The following is a 20,428-nucleotide window of genomic DNA, read 5'->3' on the forward strand; positions in this document are numbered from 1 at the left end:
GTTAGCATGTACAAGGATCCTAGACTTGATCCAAAGGACCAGATCACCAGTGAATCCTAATGACTCAACATCATTTTAAATTCAAAGATGGAAAAAGAAATTTGGAACCAGAGTTATAACAGACCAAACACAGTGGGCCCTCAACATCATAAATGTAGATCCCAGGGTGTTATGTCTGAATATGAAATGTTCCCTTGGGCTCATATTTCTACACTTCTTCTGGCTTATAGTCTATCTGGAAGAAGTGAGCCATCGCCAAGCCCAGTTGCAGCCTGAACTTCCTGTCTCCTAATAAACTCAAGTAGCTGTCTCACTTTCTTCTGGCTATTACATCTACAAGCCACTGTGAACTCATCCATGCCTTTCCACCATGGGGACTGTATCCTATCAAACTGTGAGCTCAAATAAACCCTTCCTCCCCTAAGTTGCTTTTTTAAAGTTCCTAACCATGATAAGAAATAAGCTAAATATATAATAAAAGGTGACATGGGACTTCAACCCAAAGTTTCTTGTACTCTGAAGTATTACATACATCATTTCATTTTCCAAAAGTTGAAGTATTCTGCAGATGACATTAGGATCTAAAAAAGGAAAAAGCAAGGAATTGTTTGAAAAAAAAAGGAATTTGGTTGCTCTGTTAGTACTTAAAAGTAAAAACACAATTAAAAGAAAAATTTTCAGGCTTGAGAGACAGCTCAGTGGTTAAGAATACTGACTACTCTTCCAGAGAAACCAGTTTCAATTCCTAGCACCAAGATAGCAGTTCACAACTGAATGTAACTCCACTTCCAGGGGATCTGACATCTTCATACCAATCCACATGAAATAAGGTTGAATTTAAAGCTTTAAAAAATTCATTTCACTCAGTTGGCATTGTCTGGCCTCAATTTTAAGAATGAGATGGTAGAAGGCACCTCTGTCTAGCACTTAACAATTTGCATTCTTGTACCTTGATAGACATAACAGTGAGATGATTCTGTCAGGTGTAAACAGTGTTTTCACACTTCCTACCAATGTGTGCCTTCGTTATTATTCAACATTTAATTAAGTCACAACAGCAAAAAACATCTGGTAGTAAACTTCACATGCACTGTACACCATGAATGACAGACTGCTGGAGCCCTAGTGGTAGCTCAGACAGAAAGGGTGGTATTGACAGAAACGGAAGCAGCCTGGGATTGAGGGACACACAGGCACAACTGGACTGGGTACCATCGTTCTCCTTTGTGTGGCAATGAGATCACATCTTGCTAAAGCTCAGTCTCCTTCTCTGAAAGTGAGGCTAACCAAACTGACCTACCACTGAATCAACCACCATAGCAGTGTTCTGTATACAGAAAGCAAACAATAAACAGGCTCGTTCCTGCCCCTGTTACCATAGGACTGTCTTTAGTAATAATAAGCAAAAGTAGTTTGAAGCAATGACCACCTCACTGTTAACTTCACAAGACTTTGTACAGACAAGTCTTATCCTATAATCCAGCCAGTAAAAACTTCTTTATCACTCAAAATAGGAGGGAGTCGATTGGCCTTGTGTGTTCATGGACAACAAGGAATGGCTGTCTTGAACAATAACCCCAGCCATCTTCCCAGTCACTAGAAACAGGTTCTTTCTGCTTCTTCACACATTGTCAGACATCAGCTTTGTTAATAAAACAAGAAGGACACTTAAGTCAAAAGTTCTTTTAAGAAACAACAACAAGGAACACAACTAGCTACAAAGGTCTTAGGGACCGTCTAGTCTAAAGCCCACTTTTGGAATTTGAAGATCAGTGCTGAGAGGACAACATTATCTGCCCCAAATTTCTTAGAATTTTATTGCAAAGCTATTCCTGTGTTAGGACATTGCATCAAACGTTGACATCAATATTGACTAAGAACTCAGTAGTTCTATGACCCTCTTGCTTGCTGAAGATATTACTGACTGAAATAATAAAATTATAGCAAATTGTGATGCATATATCAAAAAATGCATAGCAAGCATAGTCTCTTATTACTACATTTAGATTCAGGTCTTATTTAAGATATAAGTAAATGCTCCAGGTCAGTAATTTGAACTCATAAAAAAATGGAAATCTTTGAGTAAAGTAAGTAGATGTACACAGAGAGAGAGACAGAGATAAATATGTATGTATGAGGATATATAGTCTGTAGGATTAAAAATTATTTTAAATATTGAGGTTTTATTACCCCCAGTTTCTCAGCAGATTACTGAGAAATTATATTCACCTCCCTCGCCTCTTGCACTCAGTAGAAATCTAAAACTGCATTTGACCTGCCCTGAAGCCAATATTCCTCCCACAGGCTGATTCCTTTAAAAGGCACAGAAGAAAGACGAGCTGCCCAAACCCAACAGCTTACTCCCATATAAATATCACTAATGAAAAATGTGGAAAACCACTGGCTAAAACACATTTCAGATATTATCAATATGTTACTTTCTATTTTTCAGTGCTTCAATTACCTGAGCCAACTGAATTGGCTGGCCCTTCATCTCAGAGGGAAAAATTAAAAACAGTTTCACATAATCAATAATTATGGTGTGCACTGGTATTGTACATGTCTGAGCTTTGACTTTTCTTAACGCCTTCTTTGGTACAAGGTTGCCAAGTGTTCAGGTTACATTAGCAACCTTGTTCTCATTTGCAAAGCTCTTTCCCTGAAGTTCAGATGTTATGAGTGTCAGTCCAAAGACACCAGCCTTATAATCAGAATTCTATAACTGGTAGCTGAATGCAGTAAGTTTCTATTTATCTCTGTAAAGTAAGTGTTTTATGCCCAAGGTTTATGATTGGGAAAATTAGGTGAGATAATAGAGACAAACAATCCCTTGGACAGTATGAAAGCCAATACCCATAAAACTGTTCAATAGCATGATATCAGTAACAGACAGCCAATACATTTACAGCTTTCTGGTTGCATGAGTTGAGTTCTAACAATTTGGTTTAGGTAGTTCTTCTACCCAAGCCTGCAAGGTAGCCAGAATTACTTGTATCATTGGCCTGTGACATAGCTCAACAAATAAATGTACTTGCAGCCAAGTCTGAAGACCTGAGTTTGATCCTCAAAACTCATGTGGTAGAAGAGAGAACCAACTACTACAAGATGTCTTCAAATGTATATGTATATATATATATATATATATACACACATACACAGAGAGAGAGAGAGAGAATAAAGAAAAGCAGAAATATAGGTGTCTATTATTTCACCTGATTTAATATTTTGTTTTGAAATACAAGTAACCAAAATTTCTTGCTTTATGATATTCTCCAGCTTTGCAGGTTGTACGAACAGACTGCACTGAAGATGAGTGACACTGGAAGGTCAAATAGAAAGTGAGGTTCACAGTATAAAATAAAGACTCAATTTAGTCTCCGTGAGCCCCTATGGGTGCAGGTTAGCTGACTGTGTGAACCTTCCTATGTGTCCTTGATCCCATGGCCCCTATGTTCCTTTTTCCTCCTCCACACTCTGCGTATATGTTAACAGTTGTGTAGCTTGGTCCTCATATAGGACTCAACAGCAGGAACAGCGGTTGACTCTGGAAAAGGAGGAGACTAGGGGGTGGGAGGGGGGAATAGGGAGAGGAACTAGAAGAAGTGGGTGGCGGGGAGGATGTGGCTGGGATATCAAATAGAGGGATTTAAAAAAAATATGGATTCAAGGATAAGAGCAACAGTGGAGAAAGCCCTTGAGTAACAATAAATTCAACTAGGAAAGGCAGTAGGGATCAGCCTAGATTTTCATGGCGAAGTAGAGGAGATGTTGACAATAGAATCACAGTTGTGAAACACAGGAACTTGGTACATGCATGCCTTGGACAGAGCAGAGAGTTCATTTGGGAGTCATGGCTGGTAACAGAACACTGTTCATCTAGGACAAGCCTAAAATACCATTCTAAGAAATCCCAGTTTATTCTCCAGAGGCTGGAACAGCACTGAGAACTTTCTCAGTAGCACTATGATACAGACACAATGGTGAATTCAATAGAAGCCAGCCCAAAAGCAGTGTGAAAGGAGAGCTCACAGAAACATGGAAGTCAGTCAGACCTGCAGCATGGACTGACTGGGTATGCTGTTCACATTATGGTTTAATAAACTGGATTTGAAATGGGAAACAAAAACAAGTGATTACTCTTTGTTCACTGAGTGAGAAAACTCACAATGTGATGGAGCAGGTCTTCCATTCTTCCTCAACTGGGTGAGGAAACATGCCCAGAAGAGTCAGACTAGAAAGATACAGAGCTAGAAACAGGGATGCCCATTAGCAAAGTCAGTGCACACAAATAAGGACTGAGTGTCCTAAAGCAAGATCGTAGACAGGAGTTTGGGTCATGAGCATGAACAGTGAAGGCTAAGGCACAAATAGGGACTGGGATTCTGACTAAAGAAAAGTAAAAGACAAAAATGGGATGAGTGTTAAAAAAAAAAGTGACACAAAGTTCTTCTTGGAATAACAAAAGAAAATTCTATTGTTTGGAGATGCTAAAGCAGAGTCTCCTGTAAAGGTAGAAACTTGTATTAGCTACTTTTCTACCCCCCCGTGGCCACATACCTAACAAGACAACATAAGGAAAGAAGGATTTCACATTGGCTCACAGTTTACAGGCATACAGTCCATCACAGTCAACCGGACATAGTGGCAAGGGCTCTATCCTTGGTGCTGGAAGCACATGGCATAGCTTGTTACATCTCTGTGGATCATGAACAGAGATAGAATAGGAAGTAGGTTCAGGATGTTAACCAGAAATTCTATAAACTCTCCTTAGCAAACCATTTCCTCTAGTATGGATAGACATCCTAAGGATTCCACAACCTTCCAAAACAGCACCACCAAGTGGTGAGCACGTGTTCCAACACACTAGTCCATGGGGCACATTTCACACTCAAATCACAGTAGTATTTACCACCTCCTTAGTTAAGTTTCATCATAACAAGATTCTTTTCCTGGTTTCTTGTTGTGACTGCTGTAGAAGCTCAATGGCCCAAGGGCCCACTGCCTGTGTAGATGAAAGCTGAGAGCAACTCTGTAGCCTTGGGAAGGTATCCAAGGCTCTTTCATTTATCTCAGACTGAAGCAGCAAAGATCGGAAGCACAGTTATTGAACTTAGAGAGCTTACATCCTAGTGTAGCCATGAGGAAAATGACAATTTAACTTAGGTAAAGCCAAAGAGATAAAGGAACAAAAAGGGCAAAAATATACACATGAAATGTTGAATTTTGAGGATGTAAGACTGGGCAGACTGTATTTGAATTTGTAAATGGGGAATGTAAAATCCAGGATGGAATTGTTTTAAGACATTCTCAGGACTGGTAGCAAGACAGAAATGGCCTAGTTACTTGAAAATAAAGAAATCAACATTCAATGCTTTCAGGAGGGAACGTGATTTGAGTTGAGCATTCGTTGATGACCAGATGCTATACTGACCTGACACACTCACATTCCCCTTAAATCTTAGAGGAATTCTTCAAGTTGTTGAGTCCTGTCTAAAACTGATGAATGAGAAAACAAAGTCAGGTTCATGAAAATTAAATGTTAGTTATCAATTTGATACAATCTGGAGGCCCTGGAAGGTGGCCCTTCGGGGCATGTCTATTGAGGATTATCTTATTACTATTTTTTATTTTATTTGAGATTTTTGCCTGTGTAAGGTTGTTGGATTTTGGAGTTATAGACAGTAGTTAGCTGCCATGTGGTTACTGAGAATTGAACCCTGGTCCTTTGGAAGTGCGGTCAGTGCTCTTAACCACTGAGCCATCTCTCCAGTTATTGGGGATTATCTTGATTGCCATTAACTGGTATGGGAAGACTTACTGTGCAGAGACCATGTAGGAGATCTCAAACTATAAATGGAGAAAAGAAATGGGGCAACATAGGCATTTGCTGTTCTTTTCTAAATATGGACATAGCGTGACTGGCTGCTCTAAGCTCAGGCTGCTCTGACTTTTCACCATGATGGACAGTACTTTGAAATCTAAGCCAAAATAAATCCTTCCTCCCTGAAGTTCTTTTGTCAGCATATTTTATCACAGTAACAGGAAAAGAAATTAGATATCACCCAAGGTGGACAGATAAACGATCCCATTTAACCACAGAGGCACGGGATGCTTTGACCAAGAGTATGGCAAGATAACAATAGGCTAAGGGGTATGTTGTGACTAGTGAGGCCTGCATTGTGAGACAGTGTGCCTGTAATTCCAGTACTCAGGAGGAAGAGGCTGGAAAATCAAACGTTCAAGGTCAGCCTTGGCTACAGAGCCATTCTAGACTAAATGAAGTTTCATCTCAAAAACAAACAAACAAACAAAAAAAGTTTCAGGACAGAAGAAGGGGACCAGATAAGTAACCCATAGAGATTAGCAAACAATACCTGGGGATTAGGTTTTAGGAGAACTTAGCCACTAAATCTAGAAATATACTGCTAACAACTAAAGGCTCACGAATCCAAAGGTGGTCTGGCTGTGAGTCTTTGACAATAGATGTGTTAGCTAATGAGATAGTGTATGGAACAGGTAGGTAGAAATATGAACTTAAATTGAAAATAATTAAGATGCTGAGCCTTGTGATGGTGGAAAGGGCCCACTTGGCCATATGTCAGTTGGGGAACATTTTTGTGTCATCCTATAAGGAAGCGTGACATCTGTGTTCGCTATTGGTGCAGACCAGTATCTTTCTGACATTCAGGAAATACAAAAAGCTCCTGCCACTGCTGCTACAAAAACACAGAATTGCAGGCACACATGTGAGTTTACACACACACACACATTTAGATTTAACTTAATAGCCCTTCTACACAGACTACTCTAAATGACAAGCAAAATGCCATGTTATTTAGATTCATATGCGCAGTGTTAAAATGCTGTGAAATCATGTAGGCTTTGACTGTCTGATGTTATTCAATTGATGTCATTAAAACAGAAGAATTAGTCTTATAATTACTCCCTTATGGGTTTGACAGTCTGCCTTAGAAAACGGAGAGTACTCATATCTGTCCCAAATTACCTTATCTGGGGGACAATTAGGTGGGTTAAAGACAGTAAAGCCCATGTTTTCACAAGCCATGGGAAGAAAAAGAAATGTGTATCAGCAAGGAAGAAGCACCCTAAAGTGGCTCAGAGCTGCATGCCATCAGGCTCTGTGGGCTGGGTGACTCTACTTCGAGGACCAAGTGAAGATGGACAAAGCCTTTCTCTCCCTCCTGGGTGTGCTGGTCATGGGCACTCAGCACTCTGAGACCTCATCAGCCTGCTCACATGTGATGTGTACGCCCCACTCTGTATATGGTTGAAAGTCTGCAACAAGCATAGCACCAAAGTAGAGACGCAGCTGCTGAAAAATACCTCCCGGTTCTGGCTCATATCATTAATTGTGTGTGTACGGGGTGGAGGGAGTAGCCAATGGCCCAGACAGTGAAGTAATTGCTACTACAAAGTATAGGGACCCAGTGCCTCCATACCCAGACACCCAAGCTCCATCCTATAGAAGGAAAAAAAAAAAAAAGCACAAGAGTTGGCCACAAAATCCCACCAATTCCAGGCCGCCCCAGAAAGCTCCCCTCCCAAGAAATTCTACATACAGCCTGCCTGCTGGTCTGTTCTCTTCCACTTCTCTCCCTGGCAGAGACAGCCAGCTTCCTATGTTTTTCCCAGTAATTCTCTTGTGTGAGCTTATGTGTAGTGTGACTCTGTGGTACTCCTTGGTGCCTGACTGCCAGGTAGGTACCTTTCCCCTCAGAGCTGTAACACCTACATAGGTTTGGATCTCCAGCACACATAAAATGAGCCAGGTGTGGTAGGCCTCATGTCTATAATACCAGGGCTCAGGGTTCAGAGACATAAGGGTCTTAGACAAGTCTATCTTAATGAGCAACCCCCCCCACCGTGATGCCTCAGAAGATAAGGTGGGTGAGAGCCTCAGAAGATAAGGTGCTGTGCAACAGAGGGGAAACCCAATGTTAAACTCTCTCTGTCGGTCTCTGTCTCTGTCTCTGTCTCTGTCTCTGTCTCTGTCTGTCTCTCTCTCTCTCTCTCTCACACACACACACACACACACACACACACACACACGCACACACACTCATCAGCCCCAGACAGAAGTTCTTTTCCTTTCTATCTATGACTTTGGCAAGTCATTCTTTGTATGATCCTCAGAGAGGAGAAAATCTAATTTAACAGGAATCAAAGGCAAACCTTAATATTAGTTACTAGGCTGAGGCCACATATTAAAGGCCAAGCTATTAGAGACGAATAGTTACTGGGGCATGGCTTACTGGAAAAAGCTACTGATTGGAAATAGAAAACCAGATTTCAAGTCAAGACTCTTTCACAGTCTAACTGAATCTTAAATGAGTCATTTTACCTACCTAATGACAATTAGTATCCTTACTTATGATACGTTAAAGCATCTGGCATTATCCTTAAGACATGTCCAAGAAGAAATTATCCTATGCTCAAATGATAATTTTCCATTGAGAATTACAAAATTCTCAATTTCGGTAGCTATTTTAGAATCATTTTATGGAAAATATGTATTATTCATCTACATCATGTATTAGCTCCAAGTTTTTAGAAGAAATATTGGGTGAATTGATATTTTGTTGCTATAACAAAATGCCTGAAATAATCAGCTTGTAAAGATAAAAGGGTTTTTGTTGGTAATGATTTTTGTTTTGTTTTTCCCCATGGTTTTGGAGGGGCCATTACCATGATAGGTTAGTTCTATTACTGTGGTTTTTTGGCAAAGAGATGTCATAGTAGAATGTGTGGCAGAACAAAATTGTTAACACCATAGCCTAGAAGTGAGAAAGGAAGAGGAGGTACTGAGGTTCCATAGCATACTTTAAGAACATGCCACTCACAGGGCCACATGGTCTGTCCATCACCTAACAGTGAAAAGCTGGGGACCACCCTGGGGACTCAGCATCCAAATGTGGCAAGCTCCATAACTTTGAAGAATAGTCTGAGCTAAAAGAAGGTTCGTATACAGCTGAGTGGTAGTGGTGCATGCCTTTGATCCCAGCACTCAGGAGTCAGAGGCAGGCAGATCTCTGTGAGTTCAAGGTCAGCCTGGTCTACAGAGCAGGTTCCAGAACAGCCAGGGCTACACAGAGAAACCCTGTCTAGAAAAACTTAAATAAACAAATATTAAAGAATAATAATAAAAGTTTCAAAGGCTGTGATGAAATAAATGGAGAGACAGTGTATAAGTTGACATTTGAACCCAAATTTGCATCAAAGTTCAATTATGAATTAGAAAACTTAATATATTAACAACCTTGAAAATTTTACATAGAGAAGTAAAGTTCATAGATACCCAAGTCCACTTTGGAAATGAAGAAATCAATACTAAATTCTCAGTTTCTGTAGCTATTTTAGCATCATTTTATGGATGATATGAATTATCATCCTGATCATGTATTAGCTCCAAGAGTTGAGCAGAAAGCTTGTGTTCCTTTTCTGCTGCTGTAACAAAGTAAGGCTTTACTCTACTGCTAAACCAAATTAACACATTAGCATAGCACAACAGCACAAACATGAAAGAGAAGGAAAATAAAGGGACATATTAGAGAAACAAAAATAGCAGCCACACTCAGAACAGGGCTACATAAGGAAAATGAAATTGGTTCCTACCACTAAATGTGCACATGCTCCAGAGGCTCAAGGCACAAATGATAAACACGTAACCACAAAGTCAGAGCTATAGCTAAGTCTATAAGAGAAGATTGGAGAGGTGTTATTTTTACAGAACAAAAAAATACCAATGGATCGAATTCCATCAAAACTGAAGAATTCTTTTCAATAAAGACTATAATGGGGATGGAGAGATGGCTCGGTTGGTAAAGCACTTTCCATACAAGAGTAGGAACTTGAGTTCAAATCTCCAGAATTTACAGAAGAACAGGGCACTCTGTAAAGGCCAGTACTTCTAGAGGGGCAATAGGAGACACTGACAAGGAAATCTGCAGCGAGCCAGACATTCACAGCTACAAACAAGAGACCCTGTCGCAAACAAAGTAGAAGGAATGACAGCCCTCTTTATCCTTTTACCTCTACCTGCAAGCTGTGGCATGAACACACACAAGATTATAGTCCTCAATGCTCACAGAGAAGTGAGAAATGCTTGCCACAGGGAAGAATCAAGCAAGGCTTCCCCAGAGTAGGTATACAAGAGGCACCTATGTAATAGGAAAAATATAAAAGCTTTCGGTGGAAAAATATAAAATAAATGTGAAGGGAAAATTATAGACAAGAATAATCTTCAAAGGAAAAGCATAAGGACATAATCAGTCATCTATAGCCAAAGAAAATAAAACAAATGCATCCACTTTAGAAAGAGGGAAAAATAGAAAGATTAATAATGCCATGTGCCGCAGGGGCAGTTGGTATTTAACACTCGTGCTGGTGGGATCTCCCACTGATGAAAAGAGGTTTGAAAGTGCTTTGCAAAATCACACTAAAGCCACGCAAACCATGTGTCCATGCACTCTATAGTATGGTAAATTTATTTAAATTCAAGCTAACTTTCCCTTGGTGTTTTCCAATAAGGTATGTGTCTAAGGTTTTCCATAGCAGTCATGTTTGTGGCAAGATGACATAGAGACAATGTGACTCTTGGCCCTGGGGGAGAGCATGAATAAAATTAGACCACACAATGAGCAGTTGAAGGCAATGAATTTGATGTATACACAAGAAGGAGCAACTGAAAATACAATGCCCAGGGGAGAAGATACAAAGAAATAAATGGGATCCATAACTCATATAAATTAAAAATGCAATTACAACAAAGTAACAATGTGTTTTATAATGTGCACACTGACAAGGGCGCATACTTTGGCTGGGGCCTGAACAAGGATACCAAAAAGGACATATATACAAGTGGAGCCCTATGAAGTTGTAGGTATACACGTGTTCACACGTATGGATTACCACACACAATTTTTACAAGACAACACACTCCAGTCACACCTAAGGCACCCAGTATTTACTATTTTATTTCTAGTGTTGACCTCTGGCAACTACAATGATTGCAGATTACAACCTTCTACCTACAACCCCGAGGCAAACACTTAGGAGAGGTGTATAGTGGGTCCCTGGAATAGTTGGGAGTGTCACCATTCCTCACCAGCTGAGGGTCACAAACTTAAGGTCAAGAGTCAACAGCAAGCAGACAAGAGAAGATGCCATTCTTCGGTTGCCTCCTCCAAAGTGTCACATCCCAGAGCCAGCAGGGGGTGGGGCAGGCTGTTCTGGGCACCGACTGCACTTCCGGACAGTGAACTTTTCACCCCAATGTCGGCCCTGACTTGTCTGACTGAGGCCAAAAATCAAAGCAGGAAGAAAGCACCACTCGAAAATGCATACAGGGTTATTTTAAAACATCTTAAAGCACCGTATGAAGAGCAGCTTTTCTCTTTAAAAGTGGGAAGGTGGAAAATATGTGTGAAAAGAAAGCCTGGCTTACATAGATTAGCACTGAGGGGGCAAGGAGTGAGGGGGCAGTAGAGAAGTCAGTGTGGTCTTGACCAGCTTTCATTCAGTACACAAAAAAGAAAGCACACCAAAATTTCTATTACCAAATAACTTTCTCATGAGGGCACCTTTGTGGGTTCCTTAAACCAAAAGTCTAACTAATGTATTGTTATTGAAGCTTTAGACAAAGCATTTAGCTATAGTTAAACCATCACTTTCTCGGAATTAAACACGTGTGGTCTAATGGATGGAAGATACTCATCAAGGCACAGAACTCTGTCCACCTTTACCCATGAGGCCTAGAAGAAAGATGAGACAGCGTGGTGTTCTAGTCACACTGTGTGGTTCTGGCTCCCTGTCATCACTGAAGCCACAGTGAACAGGCAGCAGTACTATAGCACCACACACAGTGGCTACAGTTTGGATCTGGAGTGTCCTCCACAGGCCTTTGAATTAGAGGCATGGTCACTAGTGTGTGGAACAAATGGGAGGTGCTGGAACCTTTTCAGTTGGGGCCTACAAGGAAGAAGTTAGCACACTGGAATGCATGCCCTGGGAGGGGTACTGGGAATCCAGTCACATGCCCATCTCGTCTTTCTTTGCTTCCTGACTATCATGAGATGAAAGGGCCTCTTCTACCACTCTCTCATGCCATGCCACGCTCTGCTGCTACAGGTACAAAGCATCAGGGACAAGTGCCCATGAAGTGAGACCTCTGAGATTGTGAGCCAAGGCAAGTCTTTCCTCCTTATACCCTGGTTGTTTCAGACATGCTGTCATAGCAAAGGAAAGCTACAATCTGGGTAAACTAGAGGATGGATTTTGTGCACGCATCCCAAATGGCCAACGGCATGAGCTTAAGTTTGTCATGGGCATCTGCCAAGACCATAATTAAAACTGTACTTATAACCAGAACAGTTCACTATTTAAAACGGGGCTGATGATTTGGCTTAGCAGGAGAAGGAACTTAATGGCAAGCCTGGTAACCTGAGTTTGATCCCAGAATCCACATGGTAGAAGGAGAGCATCAACTCCTGTGAGCTAATGCGTGTGCATGCACACACACCAAATATATAAACAAGTGCAACATCACATGGAGGAGGAGAATTCACGTGTAACAAAAGCATACTATATCCCACAGAATCCATATCATACAAGGCATCTGGAAAAAAATCAAATGTGTAAAGGGAGAGTAGCAGCATTGGGTCTATCAGATAGGAAGAGGTTAGAGAAGAGGTGGTTGGTTATTCAGGGAAAACAGAGGCAGGCAGGTGACAGTAGCTATATTCGCTGCATCATTCTAACCCAGTTACTTGCTACTAGATGAGAAAGGACCACACAGTACATAGTATGAGCTCAAGATTTTGATGAAAACCGTGAGAGGACAGCAAGCCTAAAACAACCATTTCCTGAAAAGGCTCTTTCCATGTGGCTTCTCAAGATTATAATATTCCTTTCACAGATGAAAGAATGGGCCTCCGTGGATGCCGAGTAAGGTCCACAGGATGACATGGGGGCAAAGCTGCCATTGATCCAAAGGCTGTGTGACTTCACAGTGCCTTTCAGTGACAACACTAATTTCCCCAAAAGGTGGACTCGGTTGGAACAAGCTAAGGAAAACTAGATGCCCATGATTCCAGCACTGGGGAGGGCGAAGCCTAGTAATCAGAAACTCAAGGTCAGCTCCGCTACACAGCAAACTGGAGGCCAAACTATCCACATGACACTGTGGCTCAAAAATGAAACAGGTGGAAACCACTAGAAAAGGGGGAGGCGGCGGCCATCCTCAACAAGTACAGGACCCTGGGCTCTAGTCCCAGCACTCATCTCTGCAAATGTAGTCAAGCATAGTAGGACAGACTCGCAGCTACCATTCGAGAGGCATCACCCCAAGGATCTCAAATTTGAGAGCAGCTTGGGCTATATAACCAATCAACGGATCACCCAATCCATCGCTACAAAATAAAAGCAGCTCAAAATGTGAAACGGAGACCAGGTTAGACTTCAGAAGGGTAAACTAATGACATCAGCATCCTGGGTTTGATTACTGTACAAAGGGTCTTGTACACACTGTTTAATGAAAGGGGATGCTTATGCCTGAAATCTCAGTATTTGGGAGTCCAAGGCAGGAGGATTGATGCAAGTCCAAAGTCTGTTCTATATAGTAAGTCTCAGGCCAGCCAGGGTAACACAGTGAAAGCACCTCAAACAACTAAAAAAGGAGAAAAAAGAAATGACAGTGTGGAGGAAGGCTGAACGAGTGAGCAGGTAGGTTACATGAAAACTGAATAATGTTTATAGCTACTTAAAACCAAAATTACTTTAAAAGTGGGACGTATATTTCATATAATAGGAATGGAGTTTTAGGGAGGTTATATGGTACCTTTTTTCTTTGGATAGGAGTGTGTATGATGTGCACATTTTAAAAATAATTCTCAGTTACTTGCATGGTCTGAATACCCAAGAAATAAAATACTGGTTCCTTGCTATTCTATCAGAAGGTATCATAGTATATCTTCTACATAAAGTTACACATTCAAATTTTCTTCCTATTTTTCCTACCATATGTATATATAAAACCAAAACTATATAGCTAGCTGCCAGTCATATCTAAACTCAACATGAACAGAATAAAATACATAGCTGATTTGAATGAATATTTCATAAGAAAACTCACATATCATCATGAGGTTATTGCACTGCTTTCTCAAGTATTGATATAGGACAATTTTAAGACCACTAGCATTTGTTCAGTGCCATGTGCCATTAAATTTATTTATATCAAAACACTATACAAGGAAAAGTAATATATCTATTTTATATATAAAACAAGATAGATTCTTAAGGACTAATTTGCCAAAGTCACAGTTCTGCCACACTTTGCCAGTATGGTAAAAGCATCCACAGCCTTCTTACCAGTCAGACTATATAGAATGGCAACATAGCCTTTCTAAGTATGTTTGCACATTCATTTTTTCCAGTATTCATTACTGGTTCCTATTTAAAGCTAAGGTTTGTTACCAAAGCTGAAGAAAAATCTTAGAGGAATGAGAGAAATGTGAGCGGAATTCCAGGCAGCAATGCAGGCGTGCTCAAGTGCGAAATATGAGAAGCACATCCGCCAAGTTCATCTTGGCCCCCGCCTGATACTATCTCACTGATCTGAGTCCAGTCTCTCTCTCTCTCTCTGTCTCTCTCTCTCTCTCTCTCTTTCATTTGTTTCTCTCCATCTCACCCTCCCCCACTTCCTCTCTATCCCAGAAGCATGTAAAAACCAGGAAGCAGCAACTGGAGAAACTCCTGGGAAGGCACTGGAAACACTGGAAAGGAAGGGTTCTCAAGTAGCTTTATTCCAGGTAGGAAAAATTCTAAGACAAACCTTCACAGGATCATAAATAACAGGAAAAAGTTATCCAAATATTGACTGTAAGGTCAAATATTTGGGGAGAGAATCACCAAAAAGAGCTAATTGAAATATGTCACCAAATTCATGTTTATACACAGGACATTATAATTTAGTATGAGTCGAATCTGACGTTGGATGTACTTTCTAATGCGATGTAGTATTTGAGGCCTTTAATTATGTTTGATTCAGCATCTAGCTTTGTTCTGCAGTCCCAGTTCCTATCTGTTCCACTCTGATGCTAACGAATCTGTCTCCTGACAGTATAAGGACAGTGTCTGCACTCAGCATTAGTTCTCAAATCCACAGAGTTCACTTATGACACTGACCCTGCCTCCCCTCCACATCTGGAAACTTTTTAGTCTAGTGTGCGTAACTGGCATTATTTTTGAAACCTAACAGACTTCTCAATCAGCCTTGCTTTTAACAGTCGAATAGGATGGCCTGGGCGTCCATCATCGGATGAGCACACAAGGACAATGTGGTGTATATCTACAATGGAATTTAATTCAGACAGAAACATATGTTATTTGAAGAAAACGCGGATGGAATTATAGACACAGAAAGGCGAACATTACGCTTCTCTTATGTGAGTTTCTCACACACACACACACACACACACACACACACACACACACACACACACACACCAGTACCCGTGACAGGGGACTTATTTGGAGAAGAGAAGGAGAAGAATGGGATGTGTGAGGAAGAAAAGAAAATGGTGCTAGGGAGTTAAACAAAGTAATGTTGTTACTAGATTTTTCCTTTTACTGTCACCCAGACCATTTTCACAACATCTGGTAAAGTTCAAAACAGTACTCTTCTTAGCAGAACAGTAAAGAGAATGTGATTTTCTAGAAGTCAAACACACGGGCTAGATATTCTGCTTCCACTCGCTAACAAGAATGCATCTGCTGAGGAAGAACATGTCTGAAGAACACTGCGGTGCTACTGCCCCAGCGCTGAAGTGAAAATGGAGTCTGTGGAAGCTGGACCTACATGCTCCCCTAAAGGAAAAAGTGATCAGACCAAAATAACCGTGTGAGGCATTGTGTTAAAGTGGGAGATGCCACAGGACATATTTTAGTACCCTCTCCAACAGGTTCACACCCTGGTAGAGGAGATAAAGTTAACAGACAATTATGATTCAGTGCTATGAAGGACGTCACACGGATAAGCATGGGGCGTGAGGGAAGCACTGGAGAGGGAGGACGTGACCTCCACTACAGACATGCTCTGTGTCCACCAGGGCGGCCAGAACAGGGACGACAAGAGCATGTGCGGGGAGAACAAAGAACAAACCAGTCCTCATATATCATCAGTGGGAAAGTAAACTGGTATGACTGTGGTTTCACAGGGTTGAGGAGATAAGCCCATCAGTAAAGCACTTGTTTCCCAAGTATGAGGACCTCAATTCAATCCACAGAACACACATAAAAACATAGGTGCCGTGGTATATGTGTGTAATCCCAGGACTGGGGAAGCAGGAACAGGAAGACAGCCATGGCTCCTTGGCCAGTCAGCCAGTTTAGCCTAACTCAGGGGTGCTCAGAGGGGTCACCCCTTTGGAAATCTCTATCTCCAAAAAATATTTACATTGTGATTCATAACAGTAGCAAAATTAGATTTATGAAGTAGCAATGAAAGAACTTTATGGTTGGGGTCACCACAACATGAGGTTCTATGTTAAAGGGTCACAGCATTGGGAAAGTTGAGAACCACTCAAATAGACCCTGTCTCAAAAACAAGGGGGGTGGCATCTGAGGAAGACACCCAAGTATGAGCTTCACGCATACACATGCACACCCACACATACATGCAATTGCACAGACATGAACACACAAAAAGTGGTTTGATGGCATCTTACACAGTTTAGCACAGAATTAACATGTCATCTAGCAATTCGACACTTCGGTATGTACAAAACACGCAGAAGAATGTTCAAGGCAACCTATTAAAAATGGAGGTACCTCCAGTGCTCCTCAAATGATGACTAGACCTCCCCAAAACAAAAAAAGTGTCACATTCTGAAACATTGACTCAGTAAGGAAGGAAGTACCAGCAATGCTACAACAAACAGAAACAGTCTTGGAAAATCGCATGCTGCCTGAAACCAGATACACTGGGTCACAAATTGTGATTCCCACTTACATGAAGTATTTAAAGTAGACAAATGCTAGACTAATGACTTCAGATATTGTAGGAATATGGGCAGGAAGAGTAAGCATTAGTGGATACATCATTTCTCTTTGGGGAGATGAAAACTGTTCTAATGATCCACATAGAGTCTTTGTAAATATTCTGAGACCTGCTGAACTCGAAGCTTGAAAACCATAAGGAGCTTTAGTCCTTGTTGATCATGAACAGGGCCCTGGGTTCAACCTCAGACGCCATTTAAAACAGACAAAAATTATAAGATGTGAATTTTCTCTTAAATCAAAATCATCAAAGAAAGGGAAGTTTAGCAGGCAAAGCCACAGTTAACAGGCAGGGAAGAGGGAAAAGAGTCCAAGCTGGCGGATAATAAAAAGAAGGGGGGGGGTGAGACCACTAGCAAGGTGGCTTAGCAGATAAAGGCATTTGGTGGCAAGTCAGAGTGTAGCAGGCTTTCTCTGGGCCACCAACCAGCTCTCAAATCAAAACATGGAGACTTATTATTAGTTATGAAAGCTCCACCTTAGCTTAGGTTTGGCCCGCTATCTCTTATCACTTAATTTTCTGTTTCTCTTCATCTACATTTGCCTCTTTCTTTCATTCTGCATGTCCTTGCACAGCTTCCTCCATGCCTGGCTAGCTGGCAGCTGGTTGGCTGGCCCCTCTCTTTCCTCATTCTCCCTCTGCCTTCCTGACGGCCTCCGCCTAGATTCCTCCTCCTACTTAGTGTCTCTGCCCACGAGTCCCTCCTAACCCTCTCCTGCCTAGCTATTTGACCATTTAGGTTTTTTTTTGTTTGTTTGTTTGGTTGGTTGGTTTTTTGTTTGTTTGTTTTTTATGAGACAGGGTTTCTCTGTATTGTTTTGGAGGCTGTCGGTCCAGCCCAGCCTCGAACTCACAGAGATCGCCTGCCTCTGCCTCCGGAGTGCTGGGATTAAAGGCGTGCGCCACCACTGCCTGGTGACCATTTAGTTTTTTATTAGACCTCCAATGCCTTAGACAAGCATAGCATCATATTTACATCATTAAACAAATGCAGCATAAACAAACATAACACGCCTTTCCACAGTTAAAGTAATATTCCACAACACCAGAGGACCTGAGTTTGATACCCATGGCCTACAAAGTAGAAGAAATGAGCAGAATCCTTCCAGTTTTCTTTCTGACCTCCAAATGCACACCATGGTACATGCACATTCACACATCTGTACGTACGTACATACATACATACATACATACATACATACATACATATGCATGAATACATACATAATTGTGATCATTTTATATTTAAAGAAAGAAAGAGTAAAGGGATGGGTGTCTGAAAGTGTTGGAAGATGCGACCTGAGATGTAGCTAGCTTGCAAGTGATGACAAAGGCAGTATAGGAGTTCTGACCAGCTGTTTGAGCATGGAAGGGGAGAGGGAAGGAGAGACCAGTTACAACAGCTGTTCTGGCTAGCTGACGGACCTGACGAGAAAGGATAGACTGCTGAGCTAAATGCAGAAACTTAAGAACAACTCCAGGGAAGAAAAAGAGAGAGGACAATTGGAAAATAAAACACACTTGGACATTTCTTATGCCCACCCTTTACAAAAATGTTTTCCATGTCAACCACTAGAGAACAATTTACTTGGGCACAAATTGAAAAGGAGTATCTTAGAAGGGACCCCACCCCAACTCAGTCCCTTGGATCCTTGAATTCTTAGGAGGTGAGCAAATCTAGACTCACTTCCTGTTGCTTTTTCAAGCAATGCTAGCATTTTTCAATGTTTGCCTATAGTTTATCAGCTCCCTGGGTCCTGCAGTGAGCTGCCTCTTAAGTTTGTTTTCCTTCTGTCTTACAATATTGCAAGCACTGTAAATACTATAAGTGGATACAAAGACACTTATTATGAAGATTTCAACAGTATTAAAGAGAAACCGTTTCCTACATTCATTGCAATGTACATTTCCCCCTCTCCTTTTAAATTTGTATTTCATGATGCATTTTATCAACATTAAGACACCAGAACTCTGGGCTGGGTGTGTAGCTCAGTGTAGATCACCTACTTAGCAATCAAGTAGGCCTGGGTCTGATCCACAGCACTGTAAATGTAAATGAATCTATTCACTGGATTGTATGTTTCAAAGCACACATTTTTTCCATGCTTAAGAACTAGCAATACACATTTAAATAAAGAGAATAAGCGTTTACCTTAAGTTGGTAAGACTGACACCAAGTCTGAGGCTGAAGATGTTAAAACATCCACATCCACAAGGAGAGCTCAGAGAATAGTGGAAGGGCTCCCCTACATAGCTCCATCTGTAAAGAAAAGCCACTGTTTTATTATCTTCTGGACTGGGGGGGCAGATATACAGAATGATGTCTCAGAATTACAGATGAATCATGTATATATACAGTGGTGCTCTACATCCACACACTAACCTTCTGCAGCTTTGATCAGTGTTGTGAATCAAAATTCTAGAAGGAATTTAGAATATAATTATTCTGATTTATTAAGTTGTGGCCTTTAATGTGTGCCTAACTATACGTGTGTATGTATATGTGTGAGTGTGAATGTGTGTGTGAGTGTGTGTGTGTGTGTGTGTGTGTGTGTGTGTGTGTGTGTGTAGGGTTTATTAAACACTATCTATACTTCCAGGCGGGGGTCTTGGATAAGTAGCAAAGAGAACAGCAAGACTCTCAAATGTGATTTCCACACATTAGATACTAGCTAATATTTATAAGGCTTGTGTGGAACAGATGTCTTTCACAACTTCGTTTATATCATCTTCCAATGCCATACCTGTAACCCCAGTAGTTAGAAGGCTGAGTGAAGTAGGGTTGGAAATTCAAGGCCAACCAAGGCCCACCTAGACCTCCTCTCTAAACTAAAAAAAGACAACTGGTAAATGACAGAGTGGGAATATGCCTGTACACAGGGAATCTGACTGAGCTCTGAATTACTGCGTGTGCATATTGACATCACCTGCAACAGGAAATATGTAAGGAAATCTTGAAACCAGAGTTATGAAGAATCCTAAGTGGTTTATTCTCATTCTGTGGTACTTCTCAATGAATACAAATGTGTCCCAAGATTTAGAATGAACTTAGTCAAGGTTACATAGCACATGGAGATGGAACCCTAGAGAGGAAATGCAGAAGGTAAGGCAGTGTATCAATTACTGTGTACACATTGGGATGTTCCCAAAACTCCAGTACCAGAGCTAATGCCCGGGTTTCCACAAACACGGGTACAAACATGCTGAGGATTCCAAAATTCTCCATTGCTGTAAAAGGAAAAAACATACTCCAAATTTTCTTCTTTCTAGTTAATCTTTCTTGGCTCATTCTTGTAGGCTCTGTTTGAAATCTCAACCTCCCACTGCCAATTGGTGTCTCCTTTCATTTTA

General features: G+C 41.1%; 1 long non-coding RNA gene across 8 annotated transcripts in view; it reads right to left on the minus strand.

Moving 5' to 3' along the window:
- LOC110340244 overlaps positions 1-20,428 on the minus strand; it is a 395,612-nt gene that overhangs the window by 111,359 nt on the left and 263,825 nt on the right. For all 8 annotated transcript variants that reach the window (XR_005880819.1, XR_005880822.1, XR_005880818.1 and 5 more), the window contains one exon: positions 19,230-19,337. This is a non-coding gene — a long non-coding RNA (uncharacterized LOC110340244). The remainder of the gene's footprint in view (positions 1-19,229; positions 19,338-20,428) is intronic.

Source organism: Mesocricetus auratus, unplaced genomic scaffold (assembly GCF_017639785.1).
Source record: "Mesocricetus auratus isolate SY011 unplaced genomic scaffold, BCM_Maur_2.0 Super-Scaffold_100013, whole genome shotgun sequence".
NCBI lineage: Eukaryota > Metazoa > Chordata > Mammalia > Rodentia > Cricetidae > Mesocricetus > Mesocricetus auratus.